Source organism: Eurypyga helias, unplaced genomic scaffold (assembly GCF_000690775.1).
Source record: "Eurypyga helias isolate BGI_N326 unplaced genomic scaffold, ASM69077v1 scaffold20268, whole genome shotgun sequence".
Classification (NCBI taxonomy): domain Eukaryota; kingdom Metazoa; phylum Chordata; class Aves; order Eurypygiformes; family Eurypygidae; genus Eurypyga; species Eurypyga helias.
This window is the reverse complement of record NW_010265193.1, coordinates 8,486-14,765: the sequence shown is the minus strand read 5'-3', so window position 1 is coordinate 14,765 and position 6,280 is coordinate 8,486.

The following is a 6,280-nucleotide window of genomic DNA, read 5'->3' as shown; positions in this document are numbered from 1 at the left end:
TTGTTAAAATGTCCTTTTGTACCCGGGCATCTTTTTAATGAGTTTACAAAATAAAATGAACTTCCATGCTGTGACCTGTGACTCGGTCTCCAGGCACATACAGTTCTACTACAGACATAGTTGTGAAACAGCCTTCCCAGGGCCCCTGCAAGGCAGAGTCTCGCGGCGTATGCGGGGCTGCCTGGTGGGTGTACAGCTCCCACCATCGTTGGGAGATCGTCGTGAGGGATGAAAACCATCGGTTTTACAACCATGGAATTGGGAATTAGTTGCAGCCCACCCCCCTACCTTCATTCTGCGGAGGCAGTAGTAAAGCTTGAAAAAGGAGGTAAAAGGCTGAGAGTGTTGGGGTGTTCAGCCTGGAGAAGGGAAGCTCTGGGGAGACCTTATAGCACCTTCCAGTGCCTGGGGGGGCTACAAGGAAGCTGGGGGGGACTTTTTACAAGGGTCTGTAGTGACAGGACAAGGGGTAACGGGTTTAAACTGAAAGTGGGGAGGTTTAGATTAGATATCATGAAGGAATTCTTCCCGGAGAGGGTGAGGGGGCACTGGGACAGGTTGCCCAGAGAAGCTGTGGATGCCCCATCCCTGGAAGTGTCCAAGGCCAGGCTGGATGAGGCTTGGAGCAACCTGGGCTAGTGGAAGGTGTCCCTGCCCGTGGCAGGGAGTGGGGCTGGGTGGGCTTTAAGGTCCCTTCCAACCCAAACCATTCCGTGATTCTGTGATGCTAAAGCAGCCTAGGAATGGGCAGAACAGATCCAACTCGGATGTGTAAGTGGCTACTTTACACCCTGCGGAGGCAGTCACTGGAGGGAGGGGAGCTTAGAGCCGTGGTTGAGTTACCCCTGGAAACTCCGGGGTGCCCAGCCGAGCCCCTGCTCACGGCACATGATCAAATCTCCAGGTCATGGAGCAACTTAGCTGGGCCCAACCCCCCCTTCATCGCAGGGGGGACGGGGGGTGGGCCGAGAGCCCCCATAGTGACTGGCCCGAGCCTGACACGCACCCTAACTTCTGTGAGCGCTGCAGCTCGGCCCTGTCCAAGGGGCCAAGGCAGCACGTCAGCACAGAACACTCACAGTGCAAGATAAGCAAAACCACGAATTCTGAAGCGTTTTTGCAGCGTGGAGAAGCCAAACAGACACGGAACATCCCCAGAAGCAACTTCAGCCCTGTTTCAACAACCTGAATCTTGCTGGTGTGACCTGTACAGGTTCCCCTCCTTGCTGCCCGAGGGCTGTGCCGTGGCTAACATCACCTGCAGCCAAGCCTGAGCCCCGCACGGGGGGTGCAGCCTGTCCGGGGCGTGATTACGGCTCCTCAAAGTTCCATCATCTCAAAAATGACACCGTGCCTGCCCACAGTCCTCGTCACTTCTCAGTCCCAACTCCTCAGATCTGATCATCTAACCACACGAGACTGCTCCACGGGACACAAAGCCGTCCAAACCAGCGCTGGGCTTTGCGGAGCGCTCTCCTGGCGCGGGAACGCTTCAGGTGCTTTCTTGAGGATGTCAGACTGGAACGCGGTCAAAAAGCCTTTTGAAGTAAAAGCCGAGGATGGCAAACCACTCCACAGAGTGAGAAAAGCACTTGGAGCATCTCGGAAAACAATGAATTCAGCTCCTGCCCAGCTCGCAGCTGTCTGAAGCAGAAGCGTCTGTTGACACAGTTACAGCAGATTTGCTCCTTACGGATGTAAGACCCGGAGTTCAGGGCCCGATCCTGCAGCAAGCACTTAACTTTTCTACAGGAGGGGTAGTCGTGACCCTGGTGACCTGTGGCTCCCCAGAGGCTGCAGCCTACCCGCTCTCTCCAGGGCTGTGGTGCTCACGGCGGCATTACCCGACCGACACGCGGGCCCAGCCGGGCTGGGAAGAGCAGCGTTTCCAGCACCGAGCGACGCCATCAGGTACCGCCCGCGGCAGCGGAGGGGAGCACGGTGCACGGTCCTACCTGCGCACGGCCCCACGCGTAGGTGCCGCCCTGTGCGGCTCCAGGAGGGGTCCAAGGAACCTCACGTGCTTCCTCAGGTAAAGCGTGCTGAATCGAGCAGCTGCTTTGCACGTTCCTTGGAAAAGCTCGCCAGTTCAGGGTTCAAATTAATGTTGTTTAGTTCTGCACGTGCGAGCACGACCTGGCAGGACCTGCCTCTAATTAACACTGTGCCACAGCATCACGCAGTCCTGCAGACGGCGTAGTGGGAAACCGTGCCGCGAAAACAGCCTCCTCCCGTTTCCTCTTTGATTTTTGGTACAGCAGACGTATTTTCTTTTGCCTTCTGAACAAGAGACTAATGCACCCCTGAAGTTAATGAAACAATGCGGGGTCATCTTTACTGAATGAAAGTTAAAATCGCTGTCTGTTACACTATATTAAACAATATTTTATTATTCTCACTTGCCTGCTCTGACTCGTGTCCCTGGCAGGCGCCTGCTGTGCAGGGCAATTTAGAACATGCCCGTGCAATAAGATTTGGAGACGCAGGCCGGCTGCAGACACAGGTCGGCAAGGCCAGGTGGCACCTGGGGTCCCGTGTGTGCCCACCCAGCTCACAGCCCCCTCCTCCCCCTCCCCTGGCCATCGCTTCAGGGGACAGTGCCTGGCAAGGAAGGGGACTCCTTACACGAACAGCAGCGTCGGAGGGTCACAGCCCCTGAACAGCATCAGTGCTCAGAGCAGGCCCAGCGTCAGCAGCCCCCTCGCAGCACCGCAAGCTATGCACGTACCTGCTCAGGGCTGGCCAAGAGCCGTGTGCGACGTGTAGCGCGAGCGGCCCGACCGGCACCGGCAAGGGCACACGGCGAAGCTTGGCACCGGCACAGGACCTGCCCGCGCCTCGCCAGGACTCTGGGAGCTCTGTGGGGCTGGGCAGGCTTAAATCATGCCCAGGTTAACAGAGCCAGACCTGCGCGTGGGCTTTTCCATCTCTAGCAGGAGGAGGGTGCTACCAGCAGCTCCGCAGGAGAGGCACATGGTCCTGGTCCGAGTCGTCTCTCAGCGGTTCAGGTTCACAAGTAGCTGACAGATTCCGTGTTTAAAAGGGGTTCTGCTGATGGGAAACTGAGGCTGCCTGACTGCTCATGTACCTGAACGGCAAAAGGTCTGCCCACAAATAAACCCAAACCGAAACATGCTGCCCTTGCCTGCTGCACCCCCAACTCCAGGTGCCTCAAGGTCCAGGAAGGGTAAAAAAAAAAAAAGTTTTGGGATGAGGACGCTGTTGTGGGCTGGGTTTAGTTTTTGGTTGTAACGTGGGAAATGGAGTAGTGTCAGAGAAACATAGTGATTTTCTTTCCCTTAAGCTCAGCTGAAGTTACAGCGGTTTTGGCAACGCTTCAGACCTGCTGTGGGGAAGCACACGGGGAGAAGGAGGGCGCACGAACGTTTCTAGTCCTTTTGCATCCCATTCCGATGAAGGCTGGGAGCTCAGGGACAGGCGTGAAAGAAAAACATTTCACTCCATATTAGCATTTCTTTACGCCCACTTAAAAGCCCTGTGTGTGCCAGAACAAACCAGGGCCGGAGCACCGTGGGAAGAGAGCACAAAAGTGCCGCGTGCCGCCGGAGCTGTGCTCCAGTTCATGGAGGGGAGGGAAGGGCTGGCGGAACACTGGCCCAGCTCGAGGTATTGGAGATGTTTGCCCCTAGTTGTCAGGATTTAAAATGTTTAGAATTCCCACTTGTTCCACAACAGCTTTTTCTTACACGAGACCAACAGAGTTCTGCTCAGGCGTGAGCTGAGATGACGTGACGCCCACTCAACGGCCGGTCCTGCTGCCTTCCGCACTCCGTGGCACGGCTCCCCCCTTCCCCAGCATGCCTAGGGAGAAATAAAAGGCCCTTCACATCAGGATTCCTGCTTGTCCTGTGCTTGCACGTTCCTGAGCGGCCTGTTACGGATCTCCTCAGACCGGAACGTCGCTGACGGAGGAGCCTCCAGCCCGAGACCGGCCAAGCGTACTGTTGTACTTGCATTCTGCCTTGCTTCCGGCGCTGCAGAGCCCCACCCGTCAGGGTGGCAGCGAGCGGCCTCATCCCCCCGCACCAGCGCGGTACAACCGCGTAATCGCACTCGGCACAAGCAGAACATTCCCCTCTCCCTCCGATTCCCATGGCGGAGCGGCCTCAATCTACTCATGCAAACCTTGCGACCTCTCCCCGCCGAGCGCGGAGCAATTCCCGGCCCACCCCGGCTAAGGCCGAAGGTAGCCGTTCCCGCCGGCTCCGTCCCACGGCCGAAGGGCATCTCAGCCTGAGGTGCCGCAACTTTCGGCAATGGCCGCTTCCTGACCAGCACGAGACTCTCGTCCAGCCCAGACTTCCGCTCCCTTCTAAGCTCAGTCTGCCGTCACCATGGAAATGGTGCGGTAACTATGGCAATGGGTGGCTGTGACGAGCGGGGCTTGTGGAAGTCGCGGGGTTTACCATCACCGAGGGCTTTTCCTGCCAGGGTCACGCGGGCCGGTGCCGAGCCCGGCAGAGGGGTCCCCACGCTTCAGCATCATCCGGGGACCCCGGCCACACCTCGAGGGATGGGGATGAGCAGGATTTGACTCCTGACATCGCCACATTTGACCTTGAAAAGGCAATTAGCTGTGCCTCAGCTCCCCCCCTCGGTATAGCGAGTGCCAGGATTGCGATTTATCTGATGGGGGTCTGCAACGCACACACACGCCCTGAGAGCCTTTGTTTTAAGGGATCAAACTAAGAATTAGAATAGAACCAACATCTTGTCAGATTCCAGACTTCTTCCATAAACTGCAATCACAGGCTTTGGTAGTTACTGCGTTTCATTTTCGAGCGTGGCAAAATAAGACAAATCCAGAGTTGGCGTGGCCAGGTGTGAAATCCTCCCAGCCGTCAGACTTTCTCCCAGTCCTGTGGGAACCCCGGGGGAACCACGGACTGCAGCCCCCCCTCCCTGCGGTGCCAGTGATGGGGTGTCTGCGCGCTTCTGCGGGGAACCCCCTCCGACTCGATGCTTTGGGCTCCAGAGAAAACAGCCGCAGGACACCCGGGCTTTCCTTGGATGTGCTACGGACACCCCTCCGTAGCTCGTTCAACACCTCGGGAGCGGCTCCCCACCTGCCGGGGGCCAGAACGGGTCAACTGTATCCTCAGGGCCCCCGCGCCCCGCTCCCACGACGTCCAACCCCACAATTCCCCCCCGGTGACAAGGTGGGGATTGGGCCCTCCCACATCGGCCACACGCCGCATCTGGCCCCGCACCAGAGCCCCTACCCTGCCGGTTCCGTCTGCTATCCCATTCCCGCAGGGCTGCACCACTCATGAGCCAAGGCGTCTCTGCTCCCCCCGGAGCCTTCCCAGACCTCACAAGATTCAAGGAAAACTGAGTAAAAGCCACTGCCATCAGCCCGCTAACTACATACTGGGAAGCTTTGGAGGAAACATGTTCTCCCTCCCCCCAGTTTTTCCCAACTAAACCCTTCACTAACAGAATCTGCCAGCTGGGCAATCAAACTCCGTGTTTCCCCAGGGCAGCTCCGGTGCAAACCGCTCGCCCACTGGCAGATCCATGACTCCGAGAGGCGTCTGAGGGGTTTGCCAGCTCCGTCTACATCAGCCAGTGCACTGGCTTCCCTAGGAAACATGTTCTCCCTCCCCCCAGTTTTTCCCAACTAAACCCTTCACTAACAGAATCTGCCAGCTGGGCAATCAAACTCCGTGTTTCCCCAGGGCAGCTCCGGTGCAAACCGCTCGCCCACTGGCAGATCCATGACTCCGAGAGGCGTCTGAGGGGTTTGCCAGCTCCGTCTACATCAGCCAGTGCACTGGCTTCCCTCTCCGCTCCGGTGCAAACCGCTCGCCCACTGGCAGATCCATGACTCCGAGAGGCGTCTGAGTGTGACCCCGGGAAGTGGAGCTGAGCACTGCTGTCACCCGAAGGGACTCGGGCAAGGCAGAAACTCATGGAATGCAGGTTGAAAAGGCAGGTGTTGAAATATTAACAGCCTGAGCTTTTTCGGGTGTACTTCCAGGGTTTATGGTCATCCAGAGGCAACGATGCATTAAACTGGGAAGCTATTTTATTCAGTAATATTGGAAAGGGTGTCAGCAAAAAAAGGTTGGGGTTCTATTGAGCACCGATGGTTCAGCCAATTCATTAACTCCGAGAAGAGCCTTGCTGTGCCACGGTCAGCGTTAGAGAAGCATTGAAGATGTGAAGCAGGCGCTGCCCACCTGCTCCAATAATCCTCTGGGGGATGAAGGAAAGGAAGGGAGCGAGTGAGGAATCCGCCCCCCAAATTTGGCATCTC